The sequence below is a fragment of the Spinacia oleracea genome, chromosome 4, assembly GCF_020520425.1.
Source record: "Spinacia oleracea cultivar Varoflay chromosome 4, BTI_SOV_V1, whole genome shotgun sequence".
In the NCBI taxonomy this organism is placed as follows: domain Eukaryota; kingdom Viridiplantae; phylum Streptophyta; class Magnoliopsida; order Caryophyllales; family Amaranthaceae; genus Spinacia; species Spinacia oleracea.
Window position 1 is genome coordinate 81,485,133 of NC_079490.1, and position 14,132 is coordinate 81,499,264.

Sequence of the window (14,132 nt, forward strand, 5' to 3'; positions counted from 1 at the left end):
CAAACACGGGCATATCTGGATTTTCCTCCATTACTGTGCCTGATTGAGGATCTAGGTGCCCACCAGGGGGAGTGCGGTTTGCCTGCTCGTCCTCCTCACTAAGCACTTCCACCTTGGCGGCATGACGAGGTGTGTCCCTGCTGCAAAAATTCGGGCGGCATCTCCAGTGATTCTTGGAGCCGGCGTATGTTGCTGCTCAGTCGGCGTTTCCCTTTCCAGAGGTGGCCATTCCACCCTTACAGGCCGCCCAGCATCGTTTTCCTGTCGTTGCTCTTCCATACTACCGTACCTCCCCACAGACGGCGCCAAATGTTGTGGGGTTTTTCCGGTAAGCTAGACTTGGAGTTTTCCGGTAACCGATGTTTAAGCAAGAGTATGTTTTTAGAGAGAGAAGGCAGAGCAGTAAATGTTCTTGATTGTGTTGTGATTGTGACCCCTTTTTCTAGGGAAATGGGGATTTATATAGTACTAGGTTATTGGGGGAATGACCTAACATTCCCTTCACATGATTGGCTGAGGTAGGAGGAGAGGACAAGTGTCCTTTCCTCTTGCAATTTTCTGGCTTTTTGGGGCATAAGTGGGCTGTTTGGGCCTTTGTGCCCATCATGGGACACTTGCCACGTATGCCCCTCGTGTATAGACATAATACATACATTTATACGTACATGAATGCAAGTACGTATACTTTGTAGATACGTAGATTGATACTTATACTTCGGAATAGAAGTCGCATGGTTTGCTTACGGGGCGTAATACGTGCCAAGTGTCGCATCCTTATTGGTACACGTTGGCATGGTAATTTTGCCCACAACAGTAACACTAATGTCTTATTCAGCCTCAAAATTTAGATTCAAACCCACCTTAACAAAAGTTCTCATCAAATTATAATAACTTATTTCGGTTCTTATTTTGAAATTTTTATAAGAATCATTATCATCGATAAAAAAAACAACTATAAATCAGTTAATAATTAATGGATTCACATAACCAACAACAAACATTAAAAATCGAGGATTCAAGGTGTAGAACATACCTGGTGAAATTCCGCAATTGAGATTGAGGGTTCAAGGTGGCGTGAGAGATGCGATTTCAATGGAGGGTTGAAGTGAACTGCGATTTCAATGGAGGTTGAAGGATTCTCAGATCGAACAACTGATGACAGAGGTGAATGAAGGGGTTTTTTCTTTTTAGGGTTTTAATATAGTATTGGTGGTTCACCGCTTCAATTAAAATTGGAAGACGCGGGTTTGAAAAATTTTAATTAGAGGTCATGTGCCACACACGTGGATGATTCTCAACGCTCTACGATGTCGAGAAAACATGCCGACTACAAACAGCGTCGAGATATTTCGCGAACAGAAATTTCCACCAGCAAACTTGTGCAACGTCGAGGGGATAGCGTCGAGAAATTACGGGAATTGTAGTAGTGAAAACATCTCTTTAAAATAAAACGAGAAACTATTGTCTTTTATTAAAAAGGTAAATCCCTTAGCATCTAAGCATGAAACAGAAATGATGTTTTTAGTAAGACTTGGAACATGGAAACATTCTTCCAGTTCCAAAACTAGCCCAGAAGGCAACAACAAATAATAAATTCCTACAGCTAATGCATCAATCCTTGCTCCATTTCCCACTCGTGGGTCGACTTCACCCTTGCTTAATCTTCTACTTCTTCTTAGTCCCTTTGAATTGGAACATAAGTGTGAGCCACAACCTGTATCTAATACCCAAGAAGTTGAATTTGCAAGTATACGGTCTATAACGAATTTATCTGAAGATGGAACGACCGTTCCGTTCCTCTGATCTTCCTTAAGCTTCAAGCAATCTCTCTTCCAATGCCCCTTCTTCTTGCAGTAGAAGCATTCAGATTCAGAAGTGGGTTGGCTCACCTTCTTCTTTTCAGACTTGGTGCCGCCAGCTTGCTTAGTTGGGCTGACCTTCTTGCCACCTTTCTTAGCATTCCTCTTCTTACCAGATTTTTTGAACTTTCCCCCACACACCATAAGCACATCTTGCTTATCACTTTTGAGCGTCTTCAGCATACCATGAAGCTCAGTGAGAGTTTTGTCCAGACTATTCATACTGTAGTTCAGCTTGAACTGATCATACCCGCTATGAAGAGAATGGAGGATGGTGTCAACAACCATTTCCTTATAGAACTGTTGATCTAGCCGACTCATATTCTCAATGAGTCCAATCATTTTGAGAACCATGTGGACTTACGGGCTCGCCCTTCTTGAGTTTGGTGTCAAGAATTTGTCTATGAGTCTCGAATCTTTCGACTCGAGCCAGATCTTGGAATATGTTCTTTAACTCACTGATGATCGTGAAAGCATCTGAGTTGATGAACGTTTTCTGTAGATCTGCACTCATGGTTGCAAGCATTAGACATTTTACATCCTTGTTGGCATCAATACAACGATTGAGGGCTACCTGAGTGACACCGTCGCCAGCGGGCTTCGGGCATCGCCTCTTCCAGGACATACTCCTTTTCTTCCTGCATAAGAACTATTTGCAAGTTCCTTTGCCAATCAAGGAATTTTTTCCCGTTCAACTTCTCCTTTTCGAGAATTGAGCGGATGTTGAATGAATTGTTGTTTGCCATAGTTAAAACTACAATTGAAAAGAATAAACAAATAAATAACCATTCATAGTTTCTCTTAATACACTTAAATTCTAGCATTCATGCATAATTCAATATTTATTAAGCATTTTATTCAAGTTATGTGTTCCGGCAGGTGTGAATAAAATGAATCCAAGATCCTAAATCATTGAGGAATTAAGAACATTATGCATTTAGACTCAATTCTAAAATATTTTAGGTAAGCAAATCCTTTTCTAATAGTCTAGAAACTACTCTTGGTTGATAGGTACATCTAAGAACTTATTAGGTAAACCTATCTCATTTGCCACGACATAAAAGGACTCCTTACTTATATCGTTGAGTTTCACCAAAACTAACATGTACTCACAATTATTTGTGTACCTTACCCCTTTAGGATCAATAAGTACCACCTCTCTATGGCGGAAAACTATTACTAAAATTGATGTAAAGGTTATCCAAGTAAGTGTTATTTTGGCATGGCACCTTTTAACTCAATTTTTAAAGTTTGGAACTTAAGGCTCTTACTATGTTGGTTAGATTTTAAGTGAACTAAAATCCTTAATCATGCAACATAATCAAGCCACAATCTCACGCATAATTAAGACATATTTAAAGTAATAAATAACTTAAAGCATGCATAAGATATAAATGTGATCTAGTATGGTCCGACTTCATCTTGAAGCTTCAACTTCAAACTCCGTCTTGAAAATGGATTGGAAACTCCGTCTTGAATTTTACCGTGGGAGGCGCCATTTTCTTCAAATAGGATAAGCTATAATTGAAACTAATTACAACTATTTGATGGTACGCAGACCATATTTAAAATAAAAACTTTGGTGCATTAGACCGTTTTTATATTCAAATTAATGGTACGCAGACCATATTTTCTATCTTATTTCGGTCATACTAGTCACTTTCCATAACCTGCAAAACAGTACATTTACAATATACCATTCACCCATTCATTTATCAATGAATGGCCCACATAGCAAGTTAGTAGAACATATTATGCATCACATAAATATTTGCAGCAACTAATTAAGGGTTCCAATAATCTACAAATTATTCAATCCTTATTAGTTCTAATCGAGTTGTTTTAACCTTAAAGGAATGTATACCTAATTAAGAGTTTAATGACTAAAAGCTCCCACTAAAACCAAGAAATTTACATGCTTTACAAATTAAACATAAAATTGTATTTCCTAGTCCAACCGGAAACTTACAAATTTAATTATAATTTAAAGCTCATATAAAAAATCCATTTATTTTATTTTCAGTTGATTAAAATTAATTAACTTAAATTTTATCAAGGTTTTAATTTTAGTAAAATAATTAGTATAAATAAATTTATAATAATTAAATTAATCAAAATTGAATTCCGAGAAAAAATAAAATTGCGAAATTAAATTTAATTAAAATCATTTTCAACTGAAAAATAAATAAAACGGCCCTTACGTACTAAGGCAAGGCCTTAGGCCGAAGCCCAAGCCTCGCCCAAGCACAACACAGCCGCAACGCCATGGGCCGCGTGCACGAAGCAGCGCTCAAGCCCGCGCTGTGTGGCCGAGTGATGCCCATCATTGCGCACAGCCGCGAGTTGTGCTTGTTGCTCGCTGCCTTGCGGCTGCTCGCTGATGGCTGCCAGCGCTGGGCCTTGGCATGCGCAGCGCATGCGAGCTCCCTTGCTCGTATGCTGTTGCCTAGCCTCGTGCCTGGCGCTACGTTGCATCGATGCCCTTTGTTGCTCGACCATCCACATGGCACAACCTTGCCAGCCGCGCATGCCTCGTTGCTCGTTGCCTTGTACCGCATGGGCGACAAGCTCCCTTGCTCGTCGTCGCATGCCCGCATAATCCAACTCCCTTAAGGGTAACACTTATCTTCCATTGCTTCGTGCGTGCAACATTGGTGATCGATTTTATAAAATTAATAATTTTTATACTTTAATTTAATTGACGAATTTAAAAATCATATTAATTTCATTAAATTTGGGCAAAAATCGAAAATTTATTATTCAAATTAATTTCCAATTATATTTATTTTCATGGATTCAAATCTAGGTCATAAAATTTTAAAATTTTCAATTTTAACAAATTTTATGGTGGTTTTTAATCATAGGATCCTAATTAATTATGAAAATCAAACAAATTCTAAATTATTCGAATTTCAACAAATTAATTACAATTACAAATTAGGTTGTATAATTTACAAGATTAGGCTTTAAAATTGTTAAACATATACAGTAGGTCAATCATAGATTCAAGATTTACATACAAGATTCGCAAAATTTTAATTTAACATCAAAAAAATTATAAATTTTGCGTTCGAAAAACTAAAAACTCCGAAATGTCATAGTTAGGCTTGGAATTTGGGAATTCTGGGTTCGGCATCAAATCAAAGATTTTTGTCAAAATTTTAAAACGTCGTTTACATGCGAAATTCACTATAAAATTATAAGATTCCGACCATTATTGACAAAATTGCCGAAAAAATCCTGCGAACATATAATCAAATAATCGCACGAATTTGCAATTAATTACATCACGAAATTAATCACCCCTTTAATTCATTGCGAATTTATAAAATTTAACCATCTTAAATATAATTGATTATGGAATCAATTAGAGGCTCGTGATACCACTATTAGGTTATGAAAAATATAAATCATATATTTCATGCGGAAAAACCATAAAGCCAGGAATCCAAATCAATTGTCACATAGTCAATTAGCATAATTTAGGATACATACATGTGATGCGTGCCTTCCCTAGCTGCTCCCGAACCGAACTAGAACAAGTTTAGGACTCCAAATGTCGCCCCTCCGTAGATAGTCCACAGCACGTTCGGATCCGCCTTAGATTCAATTAACTAGAATATTATCTAAGGTTTTATGTTTATTCTGAAAGATTAATTATTAATTTAGGCAGATTATTAAATTCGTACTTGAACTTAATCTATGTGAATACTTATTGAATTGTCATATAAATTGTGATTATGAACCACGTATTTATAGGGTGGAAATAACGGACTTAGATTTCTACTAGGATTCCAATAACTAAATCCATTAGGATTCTAGTTAAATTGAATCATTAGAATTTAATGTTTAATCAAGCACCTAAGTGTTTCAGATTTAACAAAAATATTCATTTCGAGTAGAATTAGGAAAACGATATTAAGCAAGCAATCCTAAACAACCAAGGACTTGGTCGTACGAAGCCTCGCAGCCACGCAGCCCACGAGGGGCGCTGGTGCTCGGCTCGGCCCAAGGGTGGGCGCTGGCAGCACGCGGCCCAAGGGTGGGCACTGGCAGCACGCGGCCCATGATGTTGGGCGCTGCTGCTGGGCCTGCCTTGCTCGCTGCCCTGGGCCTGCCTTGCTGCTCGCTTGCGCGCGCGAGCTTCGCTGGGCGCTGGGCCTGGCTTCGTGTTGGGCCTTGCGTCTAGCAAGCTCGTCCGTCGATCGTTTCGTACGTCGCGCTTCCGATTCGTTTTCCGATTCCGGAATTCATTTCGGATTCGAACAATATTTAATATTTCCAATTCCGGAATTTATTTCCGATTCGAACAAATATTTAATATTTTCGATTCCGGAATTTATTTCCGATTCCAACGGTATTTCCGATTCCGGTAATATTTCCATTTCCGGCAATATTTCCGATTTCGGCAATATTTCTATTTCCGATAATATTTTCCGATACGTACCATGTTTCCGTTTCCGGCAACATCTACGACTTGGATAATATTTATATTTCCGTTACGATCCATATTTCCGTTTCCGCAATATCATCATTTCTGGAGTATTCATATTTTGCCTTTTGACGATTTCAGCTCCCACTGGAACCGAGATCCGTCGTTTACGAATGTTCAAAATAGAGTATTTAATTCACTTAAATACTTGATCCGTTCACGTACTATTTGTGTGACCCTACGGGTTCAGTCAAGAGTAAGCTGTGGATTAATATTATTAATTACACTTGAACTGAAGCGGCCTCTAGCTAGCCATACAGCTCACTTGATCTCACTGAATTATTAACTTGTATAATTAATTAATACTGAATCGGATTTATTAGACTTAGCATCGGATGCATACTTGGACCAAGGGCATTATTTCCTTCATAATGTAGCAATACCATGCTTCATTTCTCACTTGTAGATCATTGGTGTAGTCTAGCTTCCATTGTTTGAGTTATTACTGAAGTAAGAACCTCAAGCGGTATATGATACCAAGGAAGTTTGATTTCTAGGTCACTCTTATTTAAACATAAACTTATAGGTAGAAACGGAATTGTGAATTCCTTTCACTTGTTCCTTGTTTTCCTATTTCTTGTACCCTTTCTTATAGTCTTAAGAATTGACTTCTCTAGTGTTGACTTTTATACTTTGTTAGACATATCCAATGTCATTCCAACAAAGTTCTTACCATTTTATTTATGTTGAATATTTTTCTTCAACTAGATGATTTTACCAGAAGCATCCAAAGTTCTCTAAGAATCGATCTATTCGAATATCTAGGGACTAGACTCATTCGAGAATTAAATGGAAAAATATATTAAGTTGTAACCTTTGGTAAAGTTGAGTGTTAACATCAATGCTTTATGATCTTAAAACTACATTGTATTTTGAATCCACAAGCACCAATTGGTTTGCCATTCGAATTTGTTAGTCGAAAACAACCATAAAAGTCTCTGTAAGAAACGTGCATTTTAAATTGCTCATTTTCTCTCATTTCCGTGAATCGTTCTTGGGTTCACTACCAATCGAGGAAATTTACTGTGACCTTTTTAAAAGGATTTATTGCAGTGGAAGATATTTAATTATAAACAATAATTAAAACATACCTTGAAGCATGCAAAGTCTAAACATTTATCATGAGTAATAACTTGAAAATTTAAAGTAATCATGCCATTTAAACAAGTCATTGGCATTTTATTCAAAGTATTTAGATCAGTCTGGTGTGAATAAAATGAATCCAAGATCCTCAAAAATCATTAAATAATTAATCATACTTGTCTTAATCTAAAATATTTTAGGTAAGCAAATTCGTTGCTAATAGTCTAGAAACTATTCTTGGTTGATAGGTACGTCTAAGCACTTATTAGGAAAACCTATCCCATTTGTCACGACATAAAAGGACTCCTTATTTATATCGTTAAGTTCAACCAAAATAAACGTGTACTCACAACTAATTGCTTACCTCAACTTTTTAGCATCAAGAAGTGACACCTCGCTTTGGCGGGAAACTATCACTAATTGACCTAAAAATGTACTCACAATTAATGGTGTACCTTACCCCTTTAAAATCAAGAAGCGACACCTCGCTTTGGCGGAAAACTATCACTAACTTGACATAAAGGTTCTATTAAGTAAGTGTTATTTTGAAATGACACCTTTTAACTCAATTTTAAAGTTTTAAACTTAAGGCTCTTACTATGTTGGTTAGATTTTAAGTGAACTAAAATCCTTAATCATGCAACATAATCAAGCCACAATCTCATGCATAATATCAAGACATATTTAAAGCAATAAATATCTTGAAACATGCATAAGATTTAAATGTGATCTAGTATGGCCCGACTTAGTCTTGAAGCTTCAACATCAAACTCCATCTTGAAAATGGATTGGAAACTCCATCTTTAATTTCACCATGGGAGGCGCCATTTTCTTCAAATAGGACTTGCAATAATTAAACTAATTACAAAAAATTGATGGTACGTAGACCATATTTAAATAAAAACTATGGTGCATTAGACCATATTTACATTCAAATTAATGGTACGCAGACCATATTTGCTATCCCATTTGGGTCATACTAGTCACTTTCCGCAAACTGCAAAACAATATATTTGCAATATACCATTCACCCATTCATTTATCAATGAATGACCCACTTAGCAAGTTATCAGAAAAAATATTCATCACATAAACATTTGCAATACCTAATCAAGGCTTCAACAATCTACAAATTATTCAACCTTATTAGTTCTAATCGAGGTGTTAACCTTAAAGGAATAAGGACCTAATCAAGAGTTTAGAAATTATGAATAAAAGCGCCAACTCAAACCAAGAATTTACATGCTTTACTAATTTTAAACATAAAATGTATTCCCTAGTGCAACCGGAAACTACAAATTTAATTAAAATTTAAAGCTCATATAAAACAATTTTAAATCCCTTAATTATTTTTCAGTTGATTAAAATTAATTAATTAATTAATTATAAATTTATCAAGGTTTTGATTTTATTAAATTAGTATAAAATTAATTATAATAATTAAACTAACAAAATTAAATTCCGAGAAAAATTATAAGCACGAAATTAAAATTAATTAAATTCGTCGCTCAATGAAAAATTAAAACGAACCATTGGGCCAAGGAAAGGCACATGGGTGCAAGGCCCATGCCTCGCCAAGGTATCGCATGAGCAGCGCCCATGGGCTGCGTGCACGAGTGCAACGCCCATGGCTTGCTAGTTACTTGGTCGTACAGTGCATCGCAGCAGGCAACGTTCGATGGCCCGCCCTTGCGCGCGCTGGGGAGTAAGGCTAGGCGCAGCGTGCACGCGAGCTCCTTTGCTCAGTGTGTTGCTCGCCCTGCCTCTCGCTTTGTGTTGATGCTCGTCGCCCTCGCTCACTCGCACAGGCACACACAACACAAAGTGTCGTGCGCGCCCATTCCTTCTCGCACGCCACACAGCTCGGCACATAACACGAGCATCCATGGATCGTAGTTGTGCTCCCAAGCCAAGCAGCATTGCCCATGGAGGGCTTTCATATGGTCTTGGCCCTTGCGGCCTCGTTCGTATGTGCAAGATCGTGAACGATTTATATAAAAAGCGAAACTTTTATAATTAACTTTAATGACAAACTAATAATCCATATTAATTTCATAATTTTAGGCGAAAACCCGGAAATTTATTAATTAAAACAACTTCTGATTACATGATTTCTAGGGATTAAAATCTAGGTCATAAAATTTTAAAATTTCCAAACTTTAATAATTTTATGGTGGTTTTTTTATCATAGGATCCCAATAAAATTATCAATTAATTATAAAAAACGAAACGAAATCTTATTTATTCGTAATTCAACTAATTAATTATAATTGCAAATTAAGTTGCATAATTAACAAATTTAAACCTTAAAATTGTTAAACGTATGCAGTAGGTCAATTATAAATTCAAGATTTACATACTGCGTACAAGATTCGCAAATATTTAATTTAACATCATAAAAATTACAAATTTTGCATTCGAAAAACTAAAACCTCCGAAAAGTCATAGTTAGGCTTCGAATTTGGGAATTCTGGATTCGACCGAAAATCTATAATTTCTGTCAAAAATTTTAAAACGTTGTTTATATGCGGAATTCACTATAGAAACATAAGATTTTGACAACTATTGACAAAACTGCTGAAAATCTTGCGAACATATAATTAAATAATCGCATGAATTTGCAATTAATTACACCAAATTAATTCACCTCTTTAATTCTTTGCAAATTTATAAAATTTAATCCATGTGAACTATAATTGATTATGGATTTAATTAGAGGTTCGTCACACCACTGTTAGGTTATGAACAATATATTAATGCGGAAAAACCATAAGCCAGGAATCCAAATTAATTGCCACATAGTCAATTAGCATAATTTAGTATACATACTATGTGGTGCGTGCCTTCCCTAGCTGCTCCTGAACCAAACAAGAACAAATAAAGAACTCCAAATTTCGCCCCTCCATAGAAAGTTCACAGTACGTCCGGATCCGCCATAGATTCAACCAACTAGAATATTCCCTAAGGTGTTATGCACTCGGGAAACTCACAAATGTGATAGGCAAAGATTATAAATTATGTTCTTAATTCAATGCATTCAATGTTGTATTGTATGTTATAAATTGTTATCATGAACCACATATTTTTAGGGTGGAAATAGGGAATTGTAATTCTAATAGGAATCGAATAACTAAAGCTTTTAGGCTTTTAGTTAAACGTAAACTCTTTAGTATTCTAGAAACAATTAAACTCTAATTATGCTAGAATACAATTGTAGGATTGAAAACAAAGGCTTGAGGCCCAATCTACTTGCCGCCTAAGTTTGCTTGGCGCACAAGCCATGCGCGCTGACTGGGCCAGCGCTGTAGCACACATGGCTTGAGGCCCACGTTGTTGCTTGTGGCTTGGCGCCCAAGTCATAGCACACAACCCATTGCTGGGCGCTGCTGGGCGCGCGCAAGTCTGTTGGGCACTGGGCTTGGCGCTTGCGCTGGGCCTTGCGCCTCGCTGGCTTGCTCGTCCAATAGTCGCTCGTCGCGCTTCCTATTCGTTTTCCAATTCCAGAATTTATTTCCGATTCGAACAATATTTCCGATTCCGACAATATTTCCGATTCCGACAATATTTCCGATTCCGGTAATATTTTTGTTTTCGGAAATATTTCCGATTCAGGCAATATTTCTATTTTCGGTAATATTTTTCGATACGAACCATATTTCCATTTCCGGAAATATCTTTGTCTTGGATAATATTTATATTTCCGTTATGAACCATATTTCCATTCCGGTAATATCTTTATTTCCGGCAAATATTCTTTCTTTGCCATTTGTTGATTTTAGCTCCCCCTGGAACCAAGATCCATCATTTCCGAATGATCATAAATAGAGTACTCAATGAATATTATATTCACTTAAATACTTGATCCGTTTAAGCACTATTTGTGTGACCCTACTGGTCCAGTCAAGAGTAAGATGTGGATTAATACTATTAATTCCACTTGAACTTAAGCGGCCTCTAGCCAGGCATTCAGATCTCTTGATCTCACTAAATTATTAACTTGTTAATTAATATTGAACTGTATTTATTAGACTTAGCATTAAATGAATTAAATGAAAACTTGGACCAATGGCATTATTTCCTTCAGAATCGTATATGCATCCCTCTCGGGGAAACGTACACCGTTGGATGGTGGTGATCGACTCTCTGAAGAAGCATTGTGATAAGCTGACCAAGAAGCTTGCTGGTCGTGGTCGCATAGTGAGTTTGCTATATCTGTGTATATTGTACCTTTTTTAACTTTGTAAATCGGATTTCTGACATTTGAACTTTGAATTTTGTATAGGAGCGCAGGGAGGCTCGTAGAGATTCCGAGGAGAGAGAGACCCGACGTGCCAGCTGTAAGGTTATGAACAATATATTCATGCGGAAAAACCATATAACCGGTAATCCAAATTAATTGCCACATAGTCAATTAGCCTAATTTAGTATACATACTATATGATGCGTGCCTTCCCTAACTGCACCCGAACCAAACAAGAACAAGTAAAGGACTCCAAATGTCGCCCATCCGTAGAAAGTCCAGAGTATGTCCGGATCCTCCTTAGATTCAACCATCTAGAATATTCTCTAAGGTTTATGCACTCGGGAAACTCACAAATGTGATAGGGAAAGATTATGAATTATGTGCTTAATTCAATGTATTCAATGTTTTATTGTATGTTATAAATTGTGATCATGAACCACATATTTATAGGGAGAAAATAGGGAATTGTAATCCTACTAGGAATCGAATAACTAAAGCTTTTAGGATTTTAGTTAAACGCAAACTCTTTAGTATTCTAGAAATAATTAAAATTTAATTATACTAGAATTCCAACAATTGTAGGATTAGGAAAACAAAGGCTTGAGGCCCAAGCTACTTGTCGCGCAAGTAGACTTGGCGCCTAAGCTTGCTTGGCGCACAAGCCATGCGCGCTGACTGGTAGCGTTGTGGCATGCGTGGCTTGAGACCCACGTTGCTTCTTGTGGCTTGGCGCTCTATTCGTAGCACACGGCCCATCGTTGGGCGCTGGGCCTGGTGCTTGCGCTGGGCCTTGCGTCTTGCGGGCTTGCTAGTCGAGCAGTCGCTCGTCGTGCTTTCGATTCGTTTTACAATCCCGGAATTTATTTCCGATTCGAACAATATTTACGTTTTGGATAATATTTCCAATTCCGATAATATTTCCAATTCCGGTAACATTTCCGTTTCAGCAATATTTCCGATTTCGACAATATTTCTATTTCCGGTAATATTTTCTGATACGAACCATATTTCCGTTTCCGGTAATATCTTAATTTCCAACAAATATTCTTTCTTTTCCTTTTGATGATTTTAGCTCCCACTGGAACCAAGATCCATCAATTTTGAATGACCTTAAATAGAGTATTTAATGAATATTATATTCACTTAAATACTTGATCCGTTTACGCACTATTTTTTTGACCCTACGGGTTCAGTCAAGAGTAAGTTGTGGATTAATATTATTAATTCCTTTAACTGAAGCGGCCTCTAGTCAGGCATTTACATCACTTGATCTCACTAAATAAATAACTTTATAATTAATATTGGACCACATTTATTAGACTTAGCATTAAATGCATTAAATACAAACTTGGACCAAGGGCATTATTTCCTCCAGTCTCCCACTTGTCCTTAGGGATAAGTGTGCATTTCCTAATTCCTTTGTCGCTTGTTGTCTGTTCATGAACATAAGGTAATAGTAGTCATCCTTATTATGTCCAGAGGTATTTCTCGGTGTCAGAGTTCAACTGATCAAATAAAAAGATAATCATAGCCTATGATTCATCTGAGCACGGCCATGCGTGTTACAATTTCTAGCTCTTCGAGTGTCCTTGTACAACTTTCGGCATCTCATCCCGATTTATGGGAGGACAATCGCAATCTTGTGATCTTGAGGTTAGACTTCGTTTGATAGGTGATTGCCTGAGTGTTGACGTTATAGTCTCCTTTTACGGTGCGTCGCTTGACAACTTCAAAGTAACCAGTTCTCTAACAAGTAATCTAAAGTCACTCAGGTGCTGAGGATTAGTGTCTAATAAGATAATGAAATTTAGTTATGACATATTTTCATCTCTTACAGTAAAGATTCATAGGTCTGTCCAATACTAATCTTATCAAGTAAGTATCTATGCAAATGATTGCAACATTTCCATGTCCACATAGTTAAAAAAACAGAACTACTAGTCATCTTGCATTCTAGTCGTCTAGTATTCTCTATGCGTCCACTTTTATAGAAAACTTCCGACCAGGGACCATTTTTAACTTTTGACATTCAAGTTAACTTGATAGACATTTCTTAGTCACAGGACTGGTCTTGACATTCTATCTTGAATATATTTTGTCAAATTAAAAGGACTCATCATTTAAGACTAAACCAAGATTAAATGGAATATGAAAATACATTTCATATATGAAAAATGTTCAACCCCAATGTTTTAAAACCATGGGCCTCTAACCCATCTTTAAAACAAATAATGCAATTGAAAACTATGTTTGACTTCTAGTGCCACAATGTGCGTGTTGCTTCTCACTTGTTGTGTAGGTTTAGTTCTATGTCAATTCTTGGTGTACTGTAGGTAAGGGGCCTTCCTGTTGGGTGGATGAGTTAAGATCTAAGGGCTTGAATCGATAGCCTCGTTACGAAAAAAAAGTAGAGTTCTTCACGAGTGTAGTACGAAGTTTTTTTTCTATTTTTATT